At 37.5% G+C, this 27,785-nt stretch overlaps 1 protein-coding gene across 2 annotated transcripts in view; it reads left to right on the top strand.

Moving 5' to 3' along the window:
• The window catches only part of SLC2A13 (solute carrier family 2 member 13), a 381,257-nt gene that overhangs the window by 243,479 nt on the left and 109,993 nt on the right, over positions 1-27,785 (top strand). The gene's annotated exons all lie outside the window — the stretch shown is intronic.

The raw sequence follows: 27,785 nt of genomic DNA, 5'->3' as shown, positions 1-27,785 counted from the left end.
ATATGTGTCCCTAGAAGTAAAATGGGTCTCTTGAAGACAGCATATATATATATATGGATCTTCTTTTTGTATCCATTCAGCCACTCTATGTCTTTTGGTTGGGGCGTTTAGTCCATTAACATTTAAGGTATTATTGATATGCATGTTCTTATTGCCATTTTATTAATTGCTTTGGATTTGTTTTTGTTGCTCTTTTTTCTTCCCTTCTTTTCTTGTTCTCTCATCTTCTAATTTATCCCTCCTCCCTTTCCCCTTTGGTAATGATAAGTTTGTTTTCTATGCCTGTGAATCTCCTTTTGCTTTGTAAATAAGTTCATTTATATCTTTTTTCCTAGATTTCACATAGAAGCAATATCATATGATATTTGTCATTTTTTGTCTGCCATGCTTCATGCAGTATAATAATCTTAGGTCCATCCATGTTGCTACAAATGACATTATTTCTTTTTTTATGGCTGAGTAGTATTTCGTTACATATATACACCACATCTTCTTTATCCGTTCATCTGTTGATGGACATTAGGTTTGCTTCAGTGTTTTGGCTTTTGTAAATAGTGCTGCAGTGAACATTGGGATGCATGTATCTTTAATCAAAACAGTATGGTTTGGCACAAAAACAGATACATAGATCAATGAAACACTATAGAAAGCCCAGAAATAAACCCATGCTTATGGTCAATTAATCTATGACAAAGGAGGCTCTAAGAATATACAGTGGAGAAAAGACAGTCTCTTCACTAAGTGGTTCTGGGAAAACTAGACAGATGCATGTAGAAGAATGAAATTAGAACATTATCTAACACTATACAGAAAAATAAACTCAAAATGAATTTAAGACTAAATGTAAGGGTGAATACTATAAACATTATAAATGCTATAAAACTCCTCGAGGAAAACATCAGCAGAACATAAATTGCAGCAAATATTTTCTCAAATCTGTCTCTTAGAATAATAGAAATAAAAACTAATATCAACAAATGGGACCCAATTAAACTTAACCACTTTTGTATGACAAATGAAACAAGAAACAAAACAACATACAACCTACAGAATGGGAGAAAATATTTACAAACAATGCAACCCACAAAGGATTGATTTCCATAATATATAAACTGCTAATACAATTCAGTATCAAAAACAAACAAATCAACCAATCAAAAAATGGGTAGAAGATCTAAACAGACATTTCCCCAAAGAAGACATAAAGATGGCCAGCAGGCATATGAAACATGTTCAGCATCACTAATTATTTAAAAAAATGGGAGTTCACGTCATGGCTCAGTGGTTAATGAATCCGACTGGGAACCATGAGGTAGCAGGTTCAATCCCTGGTCTTGCTCAGTGAGTTAAGGATCCAGCATTGCCATGAGCTGGGGTGTAGGTTGCAGACGCCGCTCGGATCCCACGTTGCTGTGACTCTGGCATAGGCTGCAGTTCCGACTAGATGCCTGACCTGGGAACCTCCATATGCATGGGAGTGGCCCTAGAAAAGGTAAAGAGACAAAAAAAAAAAAAAAATGCAAGGCAAAACTATTTAAGATATCACCTCACACTGGTCAGAATAGCCATCATCAAATAATAAATGCTGGAGGGGGTGTTCAGAAAAAGGAACCCATCTAATTGTTGATGGGAATGTAAACTGGTATAGCCAGTATGGAGAACAGTGTAGATGTTCCTTAAAAAACTAAAAATAGGAGTTCCTGTCGTGGATCAGTGGAAATGAATCCAACTAGGAACCATGAGGTTGTGGTTTGATCCCTGGCCTCGCTCAGTGGGTTAAGGATCTGACATTGCCATGAGCTGTGGTGTAGGTTGCAGATGCAGCTTGGATCTGGTGTTGATGTGGCTGTGGTGTAGGCTGGCAGCTGTAGCTCTGATTTGACCCTGAGCCTGGGAACCTCCTTGTGCCATGGGTGTGGCCCTAAAAGGACACACACACACTCACACAAACCCAACTAAAAATAGATTTGCTTTATGATCCCACTCATGATACACTCATGTGTATATAAGTCACACTCCTGGGTGTATATGCAAGGAAAACTATAATTTGCTTTTTTGATGTATATTTGTATTAGATGTTTGTGTATTTTGGATATTAACCCTTTCTTAATCACGTATCACTTGCAAATATTTTCTCCAACTCACTAGGTTGTCTTTTCATTTTGTAGAATATGAAAAGAACTTTTTAATTAGGTCTCATTTGTTCATTTTTACTTTTGTTTACTTCACTTTTAGAGACAGATCCCCCAAAATACTGCCAGTATTTATTTCAGTCAATGTTCTGCCTGTGTTCTCTGCTAAGAATTTTATGGTTCTAGGTCTTACCTTTAGGTCTTTAATCCATTTTGAGTTTTTGTGTATGGTGTGAGAAAATATTCTAATTTCATTCTTTTATACATAGCTGTCCAGTTTCCCCAGAACTACTTGTTGAAGAGACTGTCTTCAGTGTTGAATTTTGTCAGATGCTTTTTCTGCATCTACTGAGATGATCATTTAAATTTTATTCTTTCTTTTGTTATCATGGAGTATCACATTGATTTATTTGCAGATGATAAACTATCTTTATGACCTTTGAATAAATTTAACTTGATCACAGTGTATGATCTTTTTTATGTATTGTTTGTTCAGTTTACTAATATTTTGTAGTGTATTTTTGCATCTATAGTCATAAAAGGAATTGCCTTCTAATTTTCTTTTTGTTTGTTTTTAGTGACTTGATCTGGTTTTATTATCATAGTATGGTGGCCTACAAGAATGAATTTAGAAGTGTTCTTTCCTCCTCAATTCTTTGGAACAGACTGAGAAACATAGGTATTAGTTCTTCATCACGATTTTGATATAATTCCCCTGGGACCCAACTAGTCTTGAAATTTTGTCTGCTAGGATTTTTGGTTTTGTTTTTTCTTTCTTTTTTTCTTTCTGGCCACACCCACAGCATGTGGAAGTTACTAGGTCAAGGACTGAATTCAGACCAACCTGAGCCACAGCAGTGACAATGACAGATCTTAACCCAATGAGCCACAAGGGAACTCATGTTTAATTTTTTTTCTTTTTATTGAGGTATAGTCAATTTACAATGTGTGTGTTTTAGGTGTCCAGAAATGTGATTCAGTTTTGTGTGTGTATAGATAGATAGATAGATAGATATATACACACATATAATTTTTCAGATTCTTTTCCACTATAGGTTATTATAAGATGCTGGAAATAGTCCCATGTGCTATGTAGTAGGACCTTATTGTTTAATATTTTATATATAGTAGTGTATATCTGTTTATCCCAATCTTCTAATTTATTTTTCCCTCCATCCACTGCTTTCCCCTTTGGTAACCATAAATTTGCCTTCTATGTCTGTGAGTCTTTTTCTGTTTTATAAATATTTATTGCCACAATTTCTTTAGATTACAAATACAAGTGATACCATATGACATTCGTCTCTGTCTAACTTACTTCACTTAGTACGACAATATCGAGGTTCATCCATGCTGCTACAAATGGTTTTATTCATTATTTTTAAGACTAATGTTCTGTTGTGTATACATATACACAATGCAACATATTTATATATACACACAGATATACATAATGGAGTTTTTAATTATAGATTAAATTTCACTACTACTGTTTGTTCCATTTAGATTATCTATTTCTTCTTTTCTTCTTGATTTCCTTGATTCAGTCTTGGCAGTTTGTATGTTTCTAGAAATTTATTCATTTCTTCTAGGTTGCCCAATTTGTTAGCATATGACTGTCATAGTACTTTTATGATTTTTTAAAATCTCTGTGGTTTTGGTTATTATTTCTCCTATTTCATTACTTATTTTGGTTTTGGTCCTCACTCTTTTCTCAGTGAGGTTTTCTAACAGTTTATCAATTTTGTTTATCTTACTAAAAACCAACTCTTGGTTTCATTGGTTTTTTTTTTTTCCTATTTTTTCTCTCTTCTATTTATTTCCTCTCTAATCTTCATTATTTCCTTTCTTCTCCAGACTTTTGGCTTTATTTGTTCTTCTTTTTCTAATTTCTTTAGGTGGTAAGGTAGATTGTTTGAGATTTTTCTTATTTCTTGAGGATGGCCTTTATTACTTATTGATTTACTTCTTAGAACTGCTTTTGCTACACCCTGTAGGTTTTGAAATGTTGCATTTGTGTTTTTGTTTTCTTGGAATATTTTCTGATTGCCTCTTTGATTTCTTCATTGATCTGTTGGGGGGTTTTAGCAGCATATTGTTTAGTTTCCACATGTTTTTTATTTTCCCATTTTTTCTGTTTCTAACTGATTTTAAGTTTCATACAATTGTGAATATAATTTCTGTCCTCTAAAGTTTGTTGAGACTTGTTTTGTGGCTTAGCATGTGATCTATCCCAGAGAATGATCCATGTGCACTTAACAAGAATGTATACTCTGTTGTTTATGGATATAATGTCATATAGATATATTTTAAGACCAACTGGTCTCTTGTGTCATTTATAACCAAGGTTGCATGATTTGATTTTCTGTCTGGTTGATCTGATCTTTGATATCAGTGTGATGTTAAAGTCCTCTACTATTTTTATGTTATTGTCAGTTTCTCCTTTTCTGTCTGTTAATATTTGCTTTATAATAGGTGCTATTACAGGGGTGAAGATATGTTAAACGTAATATCCTGTTTTTGTTTTGATCCCTTTATCATTACATAATGCCATTCTTTGTATTTTGTTATAACCTTCGTATTAAAATCTATTTTTTCTTGTCATTTACATTTTGCATGAATTAGCCTTTTCCATTCTCTCACCTTCAATCTGTATGTATTTTTAGCCCTTAAGTGAGTCTTTTCTAAGCAGCATATTGAAAGGTCTTGTTGGAGTTCCCATCTTGGCTTAGCAGAGATGAATCTGACTAGTATCCATGAGGACGCAAGTTCGATCCCTGGCTATGCTCAGTGGGTTAAGGATCTGGTGTTTCCGTGAGCTTTAGTGAAGGTCGCAGATGCAGCTCGGATCTGGTGTTGCTGTGCTTGTGGCATAGGACAGTGGTTACAGCTCCAATTTGACCAATTTGTGTGCTTAATGTCATGTTTTACATCTTCATGTTTATCCCTCGTGTATTGTAGTTGCTTTTACAATTTTTTGTCTTTTAATCTATGTCCTGGCTTATTTAATTACTTGGTCCCCAATTCTTACTGTATATTTGCCATTCTTCATGAGATTTTCCTTTTCCTATAGATTCTTACTTCTTTTCCATTAAGAGAAGATCCTTCTATATTGCTTTTAAGGTAGGTTTAGTATTGATGAATTATTTTAGTTTTTCTTTGTCTGAGGATATCTTTATCTCCTCTCCTGTTTTAAAAGATAATCTTGCTGGGTAGAGTATCCTAGGTTGCAGGATTTTCCCTTTCAATGCTTTGAATATATTATGCCACTACCTTCTGACCTGAAAGGTTTCTGCAGGATCAGCTGACAACCTCATGGAGATTCCCTATAGAGGAGTCTTTGGTTTTCCTTTTGCTGCCTTTAGAATTATCTTTTTATATTTAACTTTTGCTATTGTAATGCTGATATGTCTTAACTTGGGTCTCTTTGGGTTCATCTTGTTTGGTCACCTCTGTGTTTTGTGCATCTGGATATCTGTTTCCTTCTTCATGTTTGGGAAATTTTCAACCAAAATTTCCTCAAATATAGTTTCTATAGCCTTCTCTCTTCTCCTTTTGGAATCCCTCTGTAATGTGAATGTTAGAATACTTAATGTTAGCTGAGCAACTACTTCAAGTGCTTTCATTTTTAAGTTTCTTTTTCTTTCTGTTTTGATTGGGTGATTTCCATTGTTCTATTTTCTAGATCACTTATGCATTTTTCTGTGTTGCTTAATCTGCTGTTCATTCCCTCTATTTTTTTTTATTTCAACTATTGAATTTCTGATTATTTTAATATTTTCTAGTTCCTTGTTAAAATATTCAGTGTTTAGATCACTTCTTTTCCCTAATTCAGTTAACTTTTTTTTGGTCTTTTTTTCCTTTTTTTAGGGCCTCACCCATGGCATGTGGAGGTTCCCAGGCTAGGGGTCTAATCAGAGCTGTAGCCAGAGCCACAGCACACCAGATCTGAGCCATGTCTGCAACCTACACCACAGCTCAAGGCAATGCCGGATCCTTAACCCACTGAGCGAGGCCAGTGATTGAACCCACCACCTCTTGGTTCCTAGTTGGATTCGTTTCCACTGTGCCTGACAGGAACTCCAAGTTAACATTTTTATTATCAGTGTCTGGGGTTCCTTATCGGGTAAACTGTTTATTTTTGCTTCATTATTTACTTTTTCAGGGATTTTTTTTTTTTCTCTTGCTCTTTCAGTTAACATTAGTTCCTCTGCCTTTTCATTTTGCTTCAGCTTTCTCTGCCTATATATGTTTAGGTGAAATATTGATCTACTTTGGTCTTAAAGGGGTAGTCTTGTGTGGGAGTATTGCTATACAGATTGCAAGTATCCAGTGCCTTTGATGGGAGAGCTGGATTTAACATGGATGTCATCATATCTTTTCTCAGGATGTTCTGACAGCCATTATCACTTTGGTAATAGATGGAGCTGGAAATGGATGGGTTAGAGCAGGTGGAGAATATAAGGCGAGATTTTCTTCTCTGCTTATTACCTTGTCAGGGCTGGGGTCTGATCCCGAGTTGCTGGAGCAGGAGCCCTGAGGTTCAGGCTTGAGCTCACTCTCTTCTCTTTAAGTGTATGTTTTTCCTCTCCTTGCATGAGGACCTTGCCCCAGAAGAGCAGATGCTGAAACAAGTGGGACTGGTTGCCAGCAAACATCTAATGCTCTGCCAGTGTAGGTATCTGTGCTTCTGCCAGATGGAGCCTTGCATTCAAGTCCCCTTTGTCTGCACCCAGCCTTCCCTCCTCCCCACCCACCCCATTGTGGAACTGCTCTGCAGGCCTGGTAGGGACCCATTTGGATTCTCAGCATGTGTTAGGGTTAGCTGTGGTACTGCAGCTGCTACTAGAGACCTGGACTGCTTCTGAGGCACTGCCTGAGTAAACACCAGCAATGACCACTGCTACCTGACCTGGGCTCTGCCCTGAGACTAGGCTGAGTCTTTTCCCTTGTTCTGGAGACCCCACATCTAGTGTCACACTGGGGTGTGGAGTGAGCAGGGCAGGGGCACACAATGAGTCTGTTTCAGGAAAGCTGGCAGCTATTAGGGCAGACTGCTCTCCACCTTGCCTAGTTGGCATGCTCCTCATGAGCATAGTCCAGGCTTATCCAGCCTTTCTGTCTGACTCAGCAGTCCTCCAATCAGCCAAGGGGGCTTATCTCCTCCAAGTAGGACCCCAGGGTTGGGAAACACAGTCTGACTTGACCTGCTCACTCCCCATGGCGGGTGTCCACTTGTGTATTCTCTCTGTTCCTCTGACTCTCTTCCTGGAGCAGAGGTCCCAACCTGATCACTGCTCTTCCCTTCCTACCCAAGTACATATGTATCTTTCTTACAGCCTTGGTTGTACAGGAGCCCTTCCGTTGCTTTCCAGTTAGTTTTCAGTGAGGATTGTTCCATATGTAATTGTGTTTTGATGTATTTATGGTAGTAGATGAACTAACTCCACCTCTTCTCACTCACCCTCTTGATTTCTCTTCATGGAGTGATTTTTTTTTTTAAATACTGTATTTTCTAATTTTTATAAGTTGAAGGTATTACTTCATTTGGGCTTTTAGTTACAGCATTTCTAACTCTCTTCTATCAGTAGAATAGCCACTGACCACATATGAGTATTTTAATGAAAATTAATCGAAATAAATAAAAAATTTACTTTAAGGATTATGTGTCACACTTTCACTGTTCAAGAACCATAGGTGACTGGTATCTCTTTCATATGGGCCAGAACAGATATGAAACATTTCCATCATCACGCAGCTTTCTACAGGGCCTGTGCTGCCTAACTCCTGAATTAAAGGTCCTAGTCCACCAGCAGTTCTCTATAGAAACAGTGAAACATCTTCCTCCTACCTGTTATAGCCGTGGAATTGCGGTATCTCTTCCTGCATACTTGTGGGAGGCAGTTGATTGTTATAACAGCTGTCTGTTAAGCAGAGGTATTGAGGTTGTGAAATTGCTGGCTCTATTTGGGCGTATCTTACAGTCTGTGTGTGAAGACCGCCAAAAGCATAACTACGTTTTTTCAGGGCACTTGATCATCTCACATCTGTTAGAATGGCTATCATCAAAAAGACAGCAAATAATAGATGTTGATAAGGATGCAGAGAAAAGGGAACCCTTATACACTGTTGGCGGGGTTATAAATTGGTGCAGCCACTATGGAAAACGGTATGGAGGTTCCTCAAAAAACTAAAATAGGACTACCACATGACCCAGCATTTTCACTCCTGGGTATATATCCCCTGCAAAATGAAAACACTAGTCAGAAAAGATACATGCACTCTAGTGCTGATAGCATCATAGAAGCAACTAAGTGACTTATCAGCAGACAAATGGATTAAGAATATGTGATACAGGAGTTCCCATCACGGCACAGCAGAAATGAATATGACTAGGAACCATGAGGTTTCAGGTTCGATCCCTGACCTTGCTTGGTGTGTTGAGGATCCAGCATTGCTGTGACCTGCGGTGTAGGTCACAGATGTGGCTTGGATCCTGTGTTGCCGTGGCTGTTGTAAAGGCCAGCAGCTACAGCTCCAATTGGACTCCTGGCCTGGAACCTCCATATGCTGTGGGTTTGGTCCTAAAAAGCCACACACACACAAAATAATATGTGATACATACTCAGTGGAATATTACTCAGCCATTAAAAAAAGAATGAAATGCTGCCATTTGTAGCAACATGGATAGACCTAGAGGATATTACGCTTAGTGAAATAAATTGAACAGAAAAAAATAAGTCCTATATAATATCACTTATATGTGGAATCTAAAAAGTAATACAAAGGAATTTACATGCAAAACGGAAACAGACTCACAGGTGTAGAAAACAAACTTGTGGTTAGTTAGCAAAGGGGAAAGGGAAAGGGAAGAAGAAGAAATTAGGAATATGGGATTGACAGATACAAACTGCAGTCTTTAAAATAGATTAAGAAAACTTGGGGCATATTTAAACCCTGTTGAGCATTGTTATTTTCTCTTAGAAATCATATTTTTCTTTGAAAAATAACTTTTACAGTTTAGTCACATCCTTAGCTGCATCCAGAAGTGGCAGACCACCTACCACCTATTACTTAGCATTCTGCTGCTCCTGGTTGTGGTCCCTTCTCTTTCCAGCAGGATGTAGGTCATTGTCCTAGATTGCTTTTCAAGCCCAGATGTACTAGGGTTTGCTCACTAGCTTTCCATATAGCGGCAGTTTGGACAGTTATTGTTAGTACTCTGTGGTTTAATCTCCATTTCTTTTTTCTTACCTCTTCCTTTCTTTCCCTTTTTGCTTGCTTTCTCTCTCTTTTTCTTTGTTGTATCTCCCTGCACCATTCTCTAGTCTTTATCTTTGTTTAACTTGTATTTTTTATTGCTACCCAATGTCAGTATTCTCCCATGAGTCTAGCTAGCTCTTTGGATTGACCTTGAACTGCCGATGTCTGTTTTAGTTGTGTGCCTTGACTCTAAAATATGTGCCTTTGAAATAGCATAAAAAGATCAGTTTAATTTTATTTTGCCCTTTAATCTTTTCAGTGTTTGAATTTTTACTCTATCTCAAATATGGTCTGGGTGTTAACCACTGCAATATCCAAGCTAAATCCGTTCAGCAGAATAAATTATTTTTCTAGACTTGACAGATAATTTTATCTCTTCTTGACATTTTTTTCTTACATCAAGCAAATTTTTTACTTAAAGGTTCTAGTAGTTCGCATGTCTGAATGTTGATTATGGATCAGAGAAAAAAGTCAACAAAAATATTATTGCTATAATCTACTTTTATTATTGTATTCATGAATGTTCTGTTAATCAGATTGAAAATGTGTAGATGTCTTACGTGTGCCAGCAACACACTTCCCACTGGTCCACAGAGCTATATGCTCTAAAGCTGCCACTATGTGGGCTGTGTAGGTTCTTCTGTTGTGAGAGGCTTACTACTGTGGGTGTCCTGGTAGGTGTGGCTGGCCTCTGGTCCACTTGGCTTCTAGGACCTGCCTTGTACAGAAGCTTTCTACCACTGGTTGTGGGACCAGTTCATGAAGCAGTGCTGGCCCACTGGCGGACAGAACTAGGTTCTGGGATGGTGGTTACGTGTGGGTTTTCCATATCTGGTGTTGATCTGCTGGTGGGTGAGGTCAGTTCCTGACACAGCTGGTTGTGGCTTCCAGGGTGTCCTAAAGATAGTGGTGCTCTGCTGGTGAGTGGGGATCTATCCTGTGTCGGCTGGCTGAGAGGCCCAAGGTGACTTGGAGCTGGTATTGGGATGCTGGTGGATAGGGCAAGGGCCCAGGGGCATCCCATGGCTGATATTGGTGGATGGAGCTTGGCTCTGAGGGATCCCAAGGCTAGTGCTGGCTTACTGGTGGGCAGAGCGAGGTTCTAGAGACTGGCTGCAGGTTCCTGGGAGTCTCCGTGCTGGTAGATGGTAGGTGTCCACTGGTAGGTGGGGTTGGAATCTGGGGCCACTGGCTAAGGAATCAAAAGTATTTTGGAGATGGAGTTATCTTGATATATGAATGAACCCTGGGGGGGTTCCTGGCCTCATGTTGATCTGATAGTGGGCTTGCTGATGAATAGATCCAGAAGCCCAGGTGATCCTGGGGCTGGTGCCAGCCTGTTGGTGGGTGGCTGGATCCTTCCACGGTAGGTTGTAGGTCTGCAGAGGTCCTGTAACTGGTGCCTGCCCACTGGTATAAAAGTCCAGTCCCTTACATACCAGTGGTGTGTAGTTCTGGCCCTCTGGTGGATGGGGCCAGGTCCTGGGTCTCTGGCTGCAGAGTCCTGGGGATCCTAGGGCTAGTGCCAGCTCACTGGTGTGTGGGGCTGGCTCCTGGGTCCTCTGTTGGACAGAGTTGTCAGGTCAGTTGTGGGCTCAGAAATCTTAAAGCAATCTGCCTTTGGTTAGTGGGGCTCTGTCCCTGCCCGATTAGTTGCTTGGCCTAAGGTGTCCCAGTACTGGTGCAGACAGGCTGGTGGGCTGATTGGGGTCCCTATGCTACTAAGCTAGAGGAAGGATTTCAAAATGGCACTTGCCAGTGTTAGTGTCCACATGGTAGAACAAGCTTTGAAGAATTGCTGCCTTGAGGATATCTGTATTAAGTGAATTACAATTAAACAAAGTAAAGCAGAATAAAATTTTAACTCAAAAGTGTGATGGCAATACTTTTTACTGACAATTGAAGATACTTCAAGACTTTCAGAGACCTTCATTTTCACTTTAGTTAGTAGAGCTGTGACTATATGCAAAAGACCTAGTGACATGGTACTGTAGCTAGTAGGATGGTATGACCATGCTTACTAAATGTTTGCAAAGACATTTATTAAAATGTAGTAAACTGTAAAGTAAAAACTGCCTACCAAGTGTGGCTAAAGCATTTAAAAGTAAATTGCTTTGCCTTTTGAAATATTGTATGTCACCATTTTTTCAACATTTAAGTTACTCACTACTAACACAATCATCATTGTAAAAATTTACTGTTTAACAAAAAGAATGGGTTGATTTTTTAAGTTCTATGTGACTGTGAGTTCAGAAGTTGAAACTTTATATATTCAGGTATTAAAAGAATCTGAAGATGTTATTTTGTGGGCTTAAAATAAATTGCAGAAAATGTTTCTTTTAAATTTAGTTAATAAATAACTTGAAAATGAAGACTCTAAAACCACGTCCAGGATTCCTCCCATAAACAAACTCTATCCCCCTCAAAAAATGCACATATTACTTATTGCATGAAAAAGTAGTTTTTCTAGTTGGAATCTGACTTCTTACTTTTTTTTTTTTTTTTTTTTTTTTTTTTTGTCTTTTGTCTTTTTGTTGTTGTTGTTGTTGCTATTTCTTGGGCCGCTCCCGCGGCATATGGAGGTTCCCAGGCTAGGGGTTGAATCGGAGCTGTAGCCACCGGCCTACGCCAGAGCCACAGCAACGTGGGATCCGAGCCGCGTCTGCAACCTACACCACAGCTCACGGCAACGCCGGATCGTTAACCCACTGAGCAAGGGCAGGGACCGAACCCGCAACCTCATGGTTCCTAGTCGGATTCGTTAACCACTGCGCCACGACGGGAACTCCTGACTTCTTACTTTTAAATTAACTATAAATTTTATTTTGATTAGAAAGCTGTAAATTTTCAAATAAATATTTTATTTTTTACAAAATAGGTATAGATAAAATAAATTACTGGAAGGAAACAATCAGCTTCTTAAAGTGCCACAAAGCATATACCTAGAAATTTGGCCAACCCATAAAGGACTTAATATGGTTTTGCTTACTTATTCTCTGTAACTCTCATTGGTTTCTCTCATTTAGTATTTTGAACTGTCTTTCACAGTAGAGAATATGCAAAGATGATATTATCATAGTTTTAATCTCAATAATATGACAATTGAATTCAATTAATTGAATTTAGAGTAACTTGAATTCAGACTGTAATATTAAAATTAGAATATAGTTTAATTTTTTAATTTGATTTTTTGGTTATAGGGTTTGGTAAATTATGGGTATAAATGTCAGGACTTGCATTCTTTTTCTTTGCAAACATGATGTTGTTCTATACCTTTGGCTTATGTGAAAGAAAATCTAATACAACTTTGGCTGATTTAATCTCTCTGCTTTTTATCTTATATCTATACTCATTTGGGGGACAAATTTTTATCCCCTCTGTTATAGAGAGCTTTTCTATCACCAGTTTGAAACAAATATGATATTTCTTGTTTAGTTTTTAAAGAAAATCTACTTGATCCATATTAATTGGCCAGGCTACTATTGATATTCATTAATTGCTGTTTTTCATGGTTGAGATGAAAGGAAGATTCATGAGATTCTGTTCAAAGAATTAGGTTTATTGTGTAATGCACTCAATTTATCAGTAAGAAAAACAAGAAAGTAATGAAAATAAAAATGAAGAATGCAATTTTTAAAAATTACATTGACTAAAGTTTAAGCCTCAAGAGTTCTACAGGTCAAGTCACTGTGATAAAAACCATAAGCAATCCAGAGTTTACCCAGTGAAATCTGTTATTGCACAGCACCAGTCCTAAGTCCTGTGGCTGGGCGGAACAGTATCATGGATCTCCTTAGGAGAGAAGTAAAGACATGCACAAGCCAGCATATCTGGCTCTGGGACCCAGCAAGTGTAAGGGTGAGGAAAGATGCCCTTGCCAGCCTGCTGCAAGACATGCAGATAAATGAGATAGATGGGGGAAGAGACAGCTTTGTTAATTACAGAAGCGTAACTGTGGCTTTCTCTTAGCTCAGGCTCCTTTTATTACTTACAATATAGGCAGTATACCGTGTGGAGCAGAAGTAGAAATATAAACTGCAATAAAATGCAAGCTCTTTGGCGATTTGCAAACTTTTGAGAACAGAAGTTAGGCTTGATTAAACCTACTAACAAAACTATATTCATTATTGAAATAAACATGTTTCCCAGGATAAGGATTTTTTCCCTCCTATGGTATCTACAAACTAACTTAAAAAATACATACATACATATATATATATATATATATATATATATATATATATATATATATATATATACACACATACAACTAATGATGAAGATCAGACCACTTATAAAAATGGTCATTTCGCAGTAAAGGAGAGAGATTGTCTCAGCTGAATGTCTAGGAAAGGCTGTAGGTAAATGGAGAACCCATTTAGAGGTTGGGGAATGTGTCCTTATCTGAGCCCATCCTTACCACTAACCTCAGGCAAGTTCTTAACCTCTCCAAGCCTCCAGGTTTCTAATATGCACACAGTATGGTTGGCAGTAAAATATGCCTGCAGAAAATGGTATCTGTTATTTTCAAGTTCATGTCTTAATCTTCACTATATAGAAATATGAAGTACCATATTTTTATTGTTCCTATAGTTCATTAGCTGAAGAAGTAGTAGGATTCAGTAAATATATTAGGGGTGTTCATTTGCTCTCTTAAAACAAGTTACAAACCTCTCATCTTCTTTGGCCTAAACTATTAATGATTTTACTTATGAGCCAACCTCGTTGACTGAATGGGAAAATCCAGTCATGAGCAAAGTAGAATGCCCTTCCTCAAGTTTAATGAGAGTTCAGTGGAGGAGTCAGAAAAGTAAAGAAGCAGTTATACTCTGTGCTGAGAGGCTGTGTGAATAGTAATCACAGAGCATATATGGGAGCTCAGTGCTTCATGGAAAGGGTGAAGGGGATTGGGAATGGTTGATAAAGGTTTCCCAGAGGAGATATTTCTTGTACACATCTTCAAATTTGAAAAAAGTACTTTTGAAACTTTGAGAGACTCTTAGTAATTTAGGCACCAACATTTTTCTGTTACCATTTGTTTTTTAAAAATGTAGAGTTCAGAGTTCCTATTGTGGCTTAGCGGTAACAAACCCAACTGGTATCCATGAGGACACGGGTTCAATCCCTGCCCTCACTCAGTGGGTTAAGGATCCTGCATTGCTGTGGCGTAGGCCTACAGCTACAGCTCCGATTCAACCCCTAGCCTGGGAACTTCCGTATGCTGCGGGCACAGCCATATTATATATATGTATGTATATATGAAATAGGTATATATATATATATGAAATATGTAAATATATGAAATATGTATATAATAAAAGTCATTGTTAACATGAAACAGTAAAAAGAAATAAATTAAAATTATTCATAATTATCCATAATTCATTATTCATTATCCACGATAATTTCCCTGTCACAAGGTCAACTTATTAGTAACCTTGCTTCCATCTGCAATCTTAATTTTCCTTTACTGTATAAGATAATGTTTTCGCAGATTCTGGGTGTTAGGACATGGATATCCTTGGAAAGCCATTACTCTGCCAGCCACAATGCGGTTTTAATTTTTTCAGTTTTATAACTAATGTTGTGTAATAATAATGATGCCCTAATGAACTACATGAATCTTTGATTACATCTTCTTTTAAGAAAAACAGATGCCAATGTTTTCCTGTAAGTTGAATAATATTCTACTTTTTTCTTCAGTACATATGATTTAAGATTTTTTTATACTAATAATTGCCTGATTTCATACTAGAAAAGTGATACAAACATATATTACTTAATAGTGGTGACTGGGATTATTTTACAGGTTTTGGAATTTCTACTCTCATGTGGCAATTTTAACTTAATATAAAAATATAAAGTATTATTGCCCAGAGACAAGTTGGAAGTGGAAGCTCATAAAAATATGAATAATTATATTTATTTTTCTGTTCAAATAATCATATGGGATAATAACACAAATGAGATTTTAGAACTTAAAGTAAAATATTATTCATCACTAATGTATAAACTCTGCCTGTACTCTCTTAAAATGTGTAATAGTGTATGAGATACAACTGATATCAAATGGTATTTGTCTTTCTCTTTGGACTTCACTTAGTATGAGTGTCTCTAGTTCCACCCATGTTGCTGCAAATGACATTATTTTGTTCTCTTTTATGGCTGAGTAATATTCCATTGTGATTATATATCACATCTTCTTAATCCATTCATCTGTTGATGGACATTTAGATTGTTTCCATATCTTGGCTATTGCGATAGTGCTGCAATGATAGGGGTGCATGTATCTTTTTCAGTGAAAGTTTTGTCTGGATATCTGCCCAGGAGTGGGATTCCTGGGTCATGTGGTAGTTCTATATTTAGTTTTCTAAGGTACCTCCATACTGTTTTCCATAGTGGTTGTACCCATTTACATTCCCACAATCAGCGAAGGAGTGTACCCTTTTCTCTGAATAATAAATGTGAATAATTATATTTATTTTTCTGTTCAAATAATCATATGGGATAATAACACAAATGAGATTTTAGAACTTAAAGTAAAATATTATTCATCACTAATGTATAAACTCTGCCTGTACTCTCTTAAAATGTGTAATAGTGTATGAGATATAACTGATATCAAATGGTATTTGTCTTTCTCTTTGGACTTCACTTAGTATGAGTGTCTCTAGTTCCACCCATGTTGCTGCAAATGACATTATTTTGTTCTTTTTTATGGCTGAGTATTTGTTATTGGTTGACTTGTTAGTGATGGCTATTCTGACTGGTGTGAGGTGGTACCTCATTATAGTTTTGATTTGCATTTCTCTAACAATTAGTAATGTTGAGCATTTTTTCTTGTACCTGTTGGCCATCTGCATATCTTTGGGAAAATGTCCCTTTATGTCTTCTGCCCATTTTTCAATTGGGTTTTTGGTTTTTTTGCTGTTGGGTTGTGTAAGTTGTTTGTATATTTTAGAGATTAATCCCTTGTCAGTTGCATCATTTGAAACTATTTTTTTCCCATTCCATAGGTTGTCTATTTATTTTTTTATCGTTTCTCTTGCTATGCAAAAGCTTGTAAAAAAAATTCCCATTCAGTATCTAATAGCTGCTTGCCCCACCATCGTCTTGATAGACAGAGGTGTGAGAAGCTTTACTTCTTTTTCTCGCATGTTCCTTCCTTCTAAAGATGCTCTTTTTGTTATTTATATTTTCCTTTAAATCTACTATCTAAGTTTATATTAATTGATTCTACAGTTCCCAATGGAGAGTTTAATTGGCTTTGAGCCTCTGGGACAAGTTCTGTATTCCCCTTAAGGGGCAGCGTACTTCTGCTGTACCTCTTGTAACAGCCTAGCTGTCCACCTGTTGGCCTAGCTCTGAAGGTCTTTTTCTAAATAAATATAATTTTACGATTTTTATGTTTTATGAATTTCACTATTAATGACAACTTATTTGGCAGCAAAAGTGCTAAATGATGCAGAAGACTTTAGCTATAGAAAATGAAAAATGTAAAGTGGTAAATGTGTGTAAGGGTTTATATGTTTTGCCTTGTGCATAGAGTAAACAAAGTAAGAATTTCCCTAACAGTCTCTTTGGGATCCTGAGTATGTGTGATAATGGAGAGCTTTTATGTTGAGTTAATTACACCCTAAAAATGCTTATCATTGACTCATATCGAGTTTGTATTTTCCTAACATGTTTGTGATGATTGATATGAGTAAACCACATCTGGATACTTCTTGGCATATAGTAAGAGCTCAATGATGCAATTTCTCCTTTTCCACTTTTATCAGGAGGTGAGTTCTGCCGTCAACTCCAAGGCTAAAATTGAGGTTCATAGATTGGGAAAGTGCTAATAAAAGTCAGCCATTATTCTTGTTGTTTACCACTTGTATATTTTCTTATGCACTGGCTTGAGGTTTTCATCATAAAAAACAAGAAGTGAAAGGGGCATTTATAAAACCAATTCTACATGTTTCAAGGAAAGTGGAGAATTAAGACAATCCAGTCAATTCAGACACACAAAAATATTTAACTCAAAAAGTATTTTCCTAATTCTCCTAGTTTCAGAGTTAGCAAGATGATTCAGTGCTTTCCTGTAGTATTTAAAAAATAAAATAAATGTATTTCATGAAGTATCCCCTCAATAAATATACACTGAGTCATTCATAATTGCTTTTCTGTTTTAGGTCAAATTTCATGTGTACACATAGGCAGAATTTTTTCTAGCATCTGTGAAAGGTCCTGCAGTTCCACTAATAATTGAACAAGCATGTCCTGGTGCTTCTTGCGTGCACTTGAAATGAACCGAGTGCAGTATTAGGTCTTTCTTTGAACATCAAAGGGCACAGTACTGTCAGTGTGCCTGCATCAAGTCAGCCTAATTTACTATTTTATAATACATTGGTGCGGGAGCCCTCTCTTTGCAGTCTTTTTTGCCCAAGGCTGTTATAGCTTCAACTTGTTCCTCTGCTGTTAAAAAATTGATCAGTTTTCTTTCTCCAATATTTGGAAAAAGAAAAATAAGATTTATTCATACTATTTCAAAAGTTTTTATTCACTTCAGCCCTTCCTTATTCCAGAAAAAGTTTGAAGACTGTCCTTTTATATAGAGAGGCAATGGGTACAATAAACTTTGAAGAGTGATTTTGGAAACAGGACAAAGTAGGACATGATAAGATGATTTCTGTACAAGTAACTTGCTGTACAGTATTCTCTGTACAAACTAGGTCATAACACCTGTCTTTCTCCAAGTGGACTTGGAATGCCCTAAGTTAGGATCTCTTGGAATGAATCTGAATTCTGGGCAGGGTGAGTGGGTGAAGATGAGCCAAGAGTATGGACAACTGGAAATCTTGTGTTTGTTACAGTCTTCAGGTGAATTTTTATTGACATTAAAGTTTGAGAATCATGTTTCTCTAAATTTTTTAGCAGCCACTACAATATGTACAATACATGACTCACAGTGTCTCTAAGATAGAAACAAAACAGTTGTCCCAGAGAAGCAGAACAATTCCTCCTTACTAAGATCAGAGAGAATTTCTGGGTGCTTTTATTTATCATAGAAATAAATTGAAACTTTATTTTCATAGAAACTTTATTGTAATCCTCTAAACTCAGATACAATTTTCATATCGAGAACAGTTAAATCATGCCATGCAATTCCTTCATCCACAGTATTATAGCAGGAAAGAGGGAAAAAAGCATTATCTATATCTTTTTATGTGTTAGATGATGGACTTCTCTGGCACTTTGATCACAGTGTTGCATTCCACTTCCCCTGCCTGCTCCTGTTGCACAAGCCCATTCTTTTCCTCAGGAGGTGAACTTAGCCTTTGGAGAGTTGAAGAGTGAGCATATTAGGGAATTTCAAGTAAAATCTGTGGTGTTCTCACTCTTTGAGAACTGAGCAATTCTGTGGACCTTCACAGCATCCAGCATCCTTTCCCTCCAGTATTCCTTCTTCCTCACTCAACTCTTTGCCTTCATGAGCACCAGAAAAAGGATAGAGCTCCTTTTTCATTTACATGGGCCCTCTGCCTCAAAGGCTTGCTTTAAATGTGGTCACGCTTGGATCCTGACCATCTCCTATGAAATTAAAATCAAGAATTTCCTTTCTGGCCATACATCCATCTCTGCTACGACAGTTTTTCTAATCAGTGAACCAAATAGGTGTTTGTCATGCTGGTTATGACTTGCAGTTTCTCAAGTCCTTTCTACTTCTCTCTGAATGCTCAGAGTAGTTCTCAGTGCTCTCCCAGACTAAGTCTTATAGTAACTAGCATCCTAAATGCCTTGCCATTTGTATTTTTTCAGTCTTGAAATATGAGGAGTAGTATTATGGCTAATGGGAATCACTAATTAACTATTTGGACTATTGGGTGCAGTTAATCACTGCCTTTAAGTTCGAATAACCTTTTACTCTTACTTCTCCTGTAAAACTTGCCCCATTGGGATGTACTTTTTATGTGTATGGCTGTTTCCCTCAGTGGAATAAGAGACCCTGCCCTCCCCAGTCCTGGGTATTACTTGTCCTTTTATCTCCCACTGCTTCTGACACATGGTAGGCCTCACATAAATGTGTTTTAATTGCATGTTATCAAGACATTCAGCCATTACATATTTTTTCCGTTAAAACATTTATTACTGTTATCATGTACATTCGTTGTATTCAATAGGTAAGCTATAAATTTATTGCAGTGTCTTATTTGTAGTATGTTGGGCACTGTGACATAAAAAAATGTAGCATTCAGAGTTCCTGCCGTGGCACAGTGGTTAACAAATCCGACTAGGAACCGTGAGGTCACAGGTGCCATCCCTGGCCTCACACAGTGGGTTAAGAACCCAGCGTTGCTGTGAGCTGTGGTGTAGGTTGCAGATGCGGCTCGGATCCCACATTGCTGTGGTTGTGGTGTAGGCCTGTGGCTACAGCTTCGATCATCACCGAGAGGAGTATGTTAAAACTGTCTACCCTTCCCGCTCACTCTGCTCCAGGAACTTTTCTATTTCTTTCTTAAACCCCTTGAATTGTTTAAATATTTGTGTGAGCATTAATCAATTCAGTTATTTGAGAGATTTAATTTAGTCATGGATACAGTTAAAAAAACAAACAAATCAGTGAGTTTAAAACCTTCTTTAGAAGGGTAACTAGTACCAGAAGAAAAGTGGTGTGTATGGTAAGAGAGCATCTTAGGGAATTTCAGATGAGGTCAGTTTGTGTGTTTCTCTCTAGAACCTTCAGCTGCTAGGTGTAATCGCAGAGTGGAAGCATAACTGAATATAAGTAAGCAGAGGTGGAATTTATGGCATGAATATGGCAAAAGGGGAACAGGAAATTTGAGAATGGTGAAAAGGAAACAATTATAATAATGGTTTGGGGAGTAAGTTTTCAAAGAAGTGTCAGCATCACCTGGAAACTTGTTGGAAGTGCAAATTGTTGCTCTTAGACCTACTGAAACAGAAATTCAGAGTGGAGCCCAACAATTTGTGTTTTAACAGGCCCTTCGAGTCATTCTGTAGCACCAATACCTGAGAATTTCTGATTTGGGAAATCTAAACTACTCAACTCCAGATACAGGAAAGGGGCAGAAATGGATGACAATGGATAACTGCAAAGAGGTAGAATGTATAGCTTAAAGTTTCCGGGAGCGTGAGGAATTGTGTAAGTGGAGGGATTCAAGTAAGGGAGCTGTGAGGGTAGGTGGTGCTAGTCAGAGACAAGGATAACTGAAGGATTTTAGGAATGAAGCAGCTAAGAGACAGGTGTTTTATGGGTGGTCCGTGTGGATGCTGCTCTTAACCAAGAATCGTGGCATAGAAGTCAGAGTGGAGAAGAAATGGTGAGGCATGTATTGAAATTGCCATTGAAAGACAAGTGACCAGAAGATAGGCCAGTGACTAAAAATGGAGGGTTAGAGGATGGTCTGGGTCATTTCTTTCTATAACCAGTTTATAGAATGTGAGAGAAAAACAGCCTGGACTCTAATCTGTAAGAAGGTGGTGCCCTTCTGTCCAGACAGGTCACAGGGCACAGGGAAAGAGTGGGGGAGGGCTGGGGGAGGAAGACTGAGTCAAATTACTGAATCTACAGATTCATATGCAAGTAAATGACCGGTAGAAACAGGTGACCTGAAAGTCATGGATTCCTGCTTATTGCTGAAATAAGTAAGGTTGTGAAACATGATGAGGAAAAAGCCCTCTTAACTGATAAGATGAAAGTGGGCTGAAAAACAGTTATGAGGAAATGATGCATAGATGCCTTCAAAATTTTATTTATTTTTATTTATTTATTTATTTGTCTAGTTAGGGCCACACCTGAGGTATATGGAAGTTCCCAAGCTAGGGGTCAAATCAGAGCTGTAGCTGCCACAGCCACACAGGATCCAAGCTGCATCTGTGACCTACAACCCATAGCTCACAGCAGCGCTGGATCCTTAACCCACTAAGTGGGGCCAGGGATCAAACCCACGTCCTCATGGATACTAGTCGGGTTTGTTACTGCCGAGCAACACTTTATTTCTAGTTGTGCAGTAATTCGTCACATCCACTGATTGAACTTCCAAATTGTTTTCCTTGCATAAACCACACTCACTATTGTCATGTATGAATTCCAGGTTTAATTTCTTTCAAATAGAGCAAGAACTGAAAGACACGAGAAAAATCCTAAGGGTAGAATCTTTTTTAGACTTATATACTTTATCCTCAATGTCTTTGTGGTTGGTTGCCCACAAAATTTTTTAAAATAATTTACCTTTATTGACTTTTTAAAAGCATACAGTTTTGTTTTTAATATAACTCATTAAGCATTTTATATTCTATTGATTTAGGTATTATTTGATTAAATTACATAATTACAATGACAGGCATAAATAGGTTTGAGAAAAACACACACAATTTGAAATGTATACAATTCAACAAGTGGAACTACAAGCCTGCATGAAGTCCCAGTGTCCTGTTCAGTGTCCTTTGGGCATATAATTTGTAAAAAGAATTAATAGGTTAATCTGGCAAATTGATGAATTGGGGGTCACATTAGGGAGCTTCTGTCACTGTTCTTAGTAATGCCCAGGGAAGGTTAATGATGTGGTTGAACTGAGTAAGACACATTATTTCTCCTGAGGTTTCCTGAAGTGTGAAGCCAGGTTGAGGGGACTGGTCTCTGAGATGAAGGGTAGATCACATTGGGTCCACCGAGGTCTCTAGTAATCCCTAATTTCCTTTGGCACACTTTGCTCTCCCCAGAAGATTAATGAAATCATTTAAATTATGAAAATTATCTTATAATATAGTAAATGTGATTAGTAATTACACTTTCTGAGGATTACTATGATTTTTGGATGATTGCCAAATTTAAGAATAGTATAATACAGTAAACTAGTATGTTAGCTCAAAATATATGATATACATAAATCCTATTTTCTGCTTTTCTAACTTTTATTTTTGGCTTTATAATTTGCATCTAATAATACACAAAGAAGATTTCTCAATATACAGAGTATATAAACTAGATTTGAAGAGTTTAGTTATTCTTATAAACTGTTTTTTAAATTTTTTTTATTTGGGTGAACATTTTTCTCTTAAAGCTATTGATGTCGTTTCCATAATTACCCATGTTTTTGACTATATAGACACTATCCCAGTAGGAAAATGGAATTTTTCAGTTAAAAGAATATCTTTTAGAATGACATTTTACATCTATAGTCACTGTATTCAGGCATGGGATACAAATAAATGTATTTATAATACCAGGAACTAAACGTGCCAAACAACATAACTTGGATAATGAGACTCTTTCAGGGTTAATGATCCTTTAGCTACGCTCCATAAGTTCCAATCCTCTCATTTAACGTTGTCTTCCTCTCACGTGTGAGCATGTCCTGTAAGACTGTCGAGTTAGCCAAGGTTTATATTTGGAAACTGTCTGCAGCACTGCTAGAACCTATCACCTTTGTGCCACCTGAATTAAAATAATTATGACTAATTCATCTGTTTATTGCATTCAGCCGTCAGTGTCAGGAAGAATATATTCCATATCACTTTTACTCATGAAATTAAAGTCTTTATAATTTCATTGCCAGAAGACGTGTATCTTCATTATGACCTGATTTGTGTTGTCAGATGGTTAAAATTGTCATGTACTATTTTTCCTTGGCTGCCAGAAATTTCAGAGCTAGCCTGTAGTGGTGATGCATCCAAAGTTTTCATAGAGTTGTCTTCATCGTCTCTCTCTCCTGCTCTCTCTTCTCAGTCTTACTTTCAATTTAGCAATTCTATCATGTTTTTTATTGTAGATACCCTTAATTCCTTTTTAAAAGTTAGTGATAGATAAATTCAATAAATTTAACAAACAATTATTGGGTGCCTACTTTGTGCTGCTAAATTAATTCTGTTATACTAGCAGTGGTGAGAGTGACAGGCTATAGCTTCAAGAAGCTAAAAAAATAACTTTTTCAGAAATTCCGTCCTGCTATATAGCACTGGGAACTATGTCTAGTCACTTATGATGGATGAGAAAAGAGAATATGTACATGTATGTTTTACTGGGTCCCCGTGCTGTACAGTAGAAAAAAAAGTATTGGGAAATAACAATTGATTACAGTAAAAAAAATAATAATAATAAAAATAATTAAAGAAATTCCTGTGAAATGCTTTGTTCAGATTCTAATATAGGTAATTTCCTAGGCATATATAGTGCTCACATTTATTCTTTTATTGCTGGTTAAGAGTCATCATCAGGCTAGATGGCCATTGCCGAGGCCTACAATGTTTTCTAAAACTATTCTGTTTTACTCATATTTAAAATTCAGGACCAAAGCCGCATCTCACATAACCTGCGAAATAGCGGTACACATACCACCTGGCTGCTTCTGTCCTTAGCATCTGCAGAGATTTGGGAGGGTGATCTGTGGGAATCTGTGCCCTCAGGCCTTTCTGTTTCACTCTGGGGAAGAGATGGGATGTGTAGATGACTGAAGGTTGTCCAGGGAGTCTTGGAAGAAGATGATTGTTTGTCTGATGGATATTATAAAATGATTTGAAAAGGGAAGGCATCCCTCCTTTGAGTCTAAAAAAGGGAAGAAAGCCTGTCTGAGTTGTTCATATTGTTCTCTTAAGAAGAAAACTCTCTTAGGCTTTGTACAAATTTGAGCTACTACGTAAAGGCTCACTCAGTACAGTGGTAGCCCATCACATAAATGGTGGATGGCATTATTTACAAAAATGTTGTAAATTGAATGTGTCTTTCACCAGTCCATGACCTGACTTTCAAAAACTAGGTTCATGAATTATTCTGACCGAGATATGTCATTCCCTGCCCTTCAAAGAGCCCTATGAAAGGGAATATAGTTACTGTCCGAATTCTTCTAGCACTGATTACCCTTTCAGTGAATATTCTTGTCTTCATCCTCACCTTCTTGTTCTAACTGTTGGCCCTTTGCTTATTTTACTGCTTACTAGCATCTTTATGTGATAGCATCTGCCCGTAAAGGTTACGTGTCGTAAACAACCCGTGAGTATGTTCCATTACATGGCAAAGGGAAATTAAGGTTGCAGATCATGTTAAATCTGCTAATCAATTTACCTTAAAATACGGAGCTTATCCTGGTTAAGTGGGTTGGCCTAATGTAATCACACAGGTCCTTAAATGTCGAGGAAGCAGAAGGGAATCTCAGAGTAAAGGGACCTGAGAGGGACTTGACCTACTTTGAAGATTAAGGAAGGGGTCCCCTCAAGTTTCGTGGGGCTTGTGGGAGACTTCTACAAGCCGAGAAAAGCAAAGAAATCTATTTCCCCTGAAGCCTCTAGAAAGGAATACCCACCTGACACCTTTGATTTTTGACACCCAGTGAAACCTGTCTCAGATTTCTGACATATAGACCTATTAGACAATAAATTTATGTTGATTTAAGCCACTAAGCTTGTGGTAATTTGTTATGGCTGCAAGGAAAACTAATACATGTACCAGCCTTCGAGAAAGGAAAATGCAGATGAAAACTTGAGGCACTCCATCCAGAGGAAGATTTATTGTGGGTTGAGGTCGAAGTTGCAATACTCACTGACAGGAAAATATAAGGCCACCGCTGAATTTCAGCCCCTACGCTCACTGTTTCACATTAATACAGAAAATCTACAGGGTCCTGTTGCCCGTGTAACAGCCTGAAATACGCGTCAAGGCAATATACCCTTGTTTCAGTCTGCCTCCAGTCTGCCCACTTAGCTATTATTAAAGTGCTCTTTTCACAGAACAGACTGTGTTATTTCTCTTTAGAGTCCGTTTCATGATTTTCCGTTGCCTACAGAATAAATGACAAACACAGAGGGTGGCACTCAAGGCCTGTCTACCAGCAGAAGCTTCTGCTACAGCCTTATGTCATACATCTCTTCCTCCCCGGCCCCCCCGGCCCCCCGTACCTTAGCATGTTCAGCCCAGGTGACATACCTCAGCTCTGTGAGCTCAGCATAGTACTTGGCACTTGTGTCCTTCCTATGTGTCATATCCTCTACCTCACAACGAATGTCCTCCCAGATCATTGCACCTGCTGGCAAACCCCTGTGAATTCTTCAAAATTCAACTCAAGCATTAAATTCCCTGGAAAATCAAGGAACTTTACACGTCAAATAAAATTATTTGGTTTGTCTTTTATGCCACAGTGCGATTTGTATACCTTACCACATTAAAATTATCACTTCCCATTTTGTCCTCTTAAACTATGAGCTTCTTTAGGGAAACACCTGGATCTCATAACTTATCTGTGGGATCTTAGTAACTCACATAGTTTATACAGTAGGTGCTCAATACATAGATATAACATGATACCACAGAGATGCCTTTAGAGTGCCGGTGTCTGATTCCTAGGTCCAGTCTTTGGTTGTATCCTGCCACTATAAATTAGGTACCATAAAAGAAATCATTTTGTATACCTAGGATGCATTTTTCATTTTAAATAAAATTCCGACATTGATCAACTTTGTTTGATACTAATTCCCTTCGTAGCCCTTAATTTAACATCTGTAATTTTATGGTTTTACTGTGTTAAAAATGAAGAATGTGTCTTCAGTTGTCTCTCAGTATCCATGAGAGATCGGATCAAGGACTACCCCACAGATGCCCAAATCAGCAGATGCTCAAGTCCCTCGTGTAAAATGACAAAGAATAATCGGCCCTCCGTGTCTGCATTCTGCATCCCCAAATATGGAGGGAGGGCCATCTGTAATCTATGTTTTGTTTAGTTTTTTATGGCTCTATTTGAAAGAATTACTTTGCTGTCTCTATTCTTAAAATATTGAGAAGATTCTGAAATGTCATAGAATAGCATGGCAAGTATCACATTTTGGGGTTTTAAATACTTGAATTTTCTTTCAACATTTCTATTTTCTGCCTTTCTAGATTTGTGTGTGTTTCTCAGTGGTTACATTCAGGTTTGCCCTTGCTGCATAGGTCTTTATGAAAATGAAGTAGTGTATGCAGGAGCACTTGGAAACTGTAACACACCACTCAAATGGACTGCGTTGTTTTCAATTTTATAATCACTTTTACATGCTGACTGCAGAATGTTCACAATTGTCATGATAATGGGAGAAGCTTCACTGGGAGTTTCTCTTTTTACAACAGCTGTCAGAATTCAAAATCTTTAAATGGTTGGCATAACTGATCAGTAAAATACATCCTTTATGCTGCATAGCAATTTATTAGTTTGGTTTACCACTTTAAAAAAGAAAAACACTTTTTATTAAAAGATGAATGAGTCTTGTTGGTATTAATGTTTTACATAAGAAGATCATTATTAATTTAAAAAATAGTAGAGCCCATTGATGAATCAATGAGACTTTTAAATGTATTTAAAACAGATATTTATTTTTGAAATATTATTAAAAAGTTAATGAATATCCAGAAACTGTAGATTGTAACTGTGGAAAACCCAGTTTGACTGAACCACTGCTTGGATGCCAACTGCTGGATTTGGGTAAAGCTAGCTTGTATTTTATAATGGCTTGAAAGCTAGACCAAGAAAGCCATGGTTCAGAATGTGTCTACAGGATTTAAATTCTATCACATTTTATAGATTCACCAAGAGTATTTTGCTTCCTTTGTTTTAAGGGCCACTTTAAAGTAATCTTCTGATACAACGACTGATATTTTCACCAGAAAAGAAATGTCTTTGGATAATCCTGTCATCTTTAAAAATACCACACATATCTGCTATTGTGCATTGTGGATCCTTTTTTTAGGGCTGCACCTGAGGCACATGGAAGTTCCCAGGCTAGGAACTTCAACTGAGGGCCTACACCACAGCCAAAGCAATGCCAGTGTGAGCCATGTCTGCAGTCTACTCTGGAGCTCACAGCTACACTAGATCCTTAACCGACTGAGCAAGACCAGGGATCAAACCCTCATCCTATGGATACTAGTCGAGTTCTTTACCACTGAGCCACGACAGGAACTCTGGCACTGTGGATTTTTAAAGCCAGTTTCCAGTGTCTTCATTTAGAACAAAATGAGTCTATAGTACCTAACCATATGGATTGTCCTAAAAATTTACCAAAGTATATCCTTTCCGGGAACCACAAAGTCTTTCTTTTGTACATCATGTCGGTTTCTCATCTCCTTACTGGATGCCAGAAAAATTGATATATTCTTATCCCTTGTGTCTTTGCAGAAAGTCTTTACTTGTACAAGGTGGTTGTGATTATATCACATTCTGTTCAATATAGGCAGCAAGTCTCTTTATTCTTTTAAATAAATAATTTCACAGTGTATGCTGCCTTCTAATTCATTCCATAGAATTGGAGCATATCTTTGATAGTTTTAGTGAAACTGCCAGCCGTCACTGTCATGGATGTGGTTTCAGCCCTCTATTCACTTGTTTGAGTATTTCTTCTTTTTCTTTTTCTTCTTCTCGTCAC

This window comes from Sus scrofa, chromosome 5 (genome assembly GCF_054392235.1).
Source record: "Sus scrofa isolate SSC_HxYL_T2T_F1_AM1 chromosome 5, Sscrofa_HxYL_maternal_Yorkshire_Landrace_v2.0, whole genome shotgun sequence".
Classification (NCBI taxonomy): Eukaryota; Metazoa; Chordata; class Mammalia; order Artiodactyla; family Suidae; genus Sus; species Sus scrofa.
The sequence above is the reverse complement of the archived record's forward strand: the minus strand, read 5'-3'. Positions and strand labels throughout refer to the sequence as shown.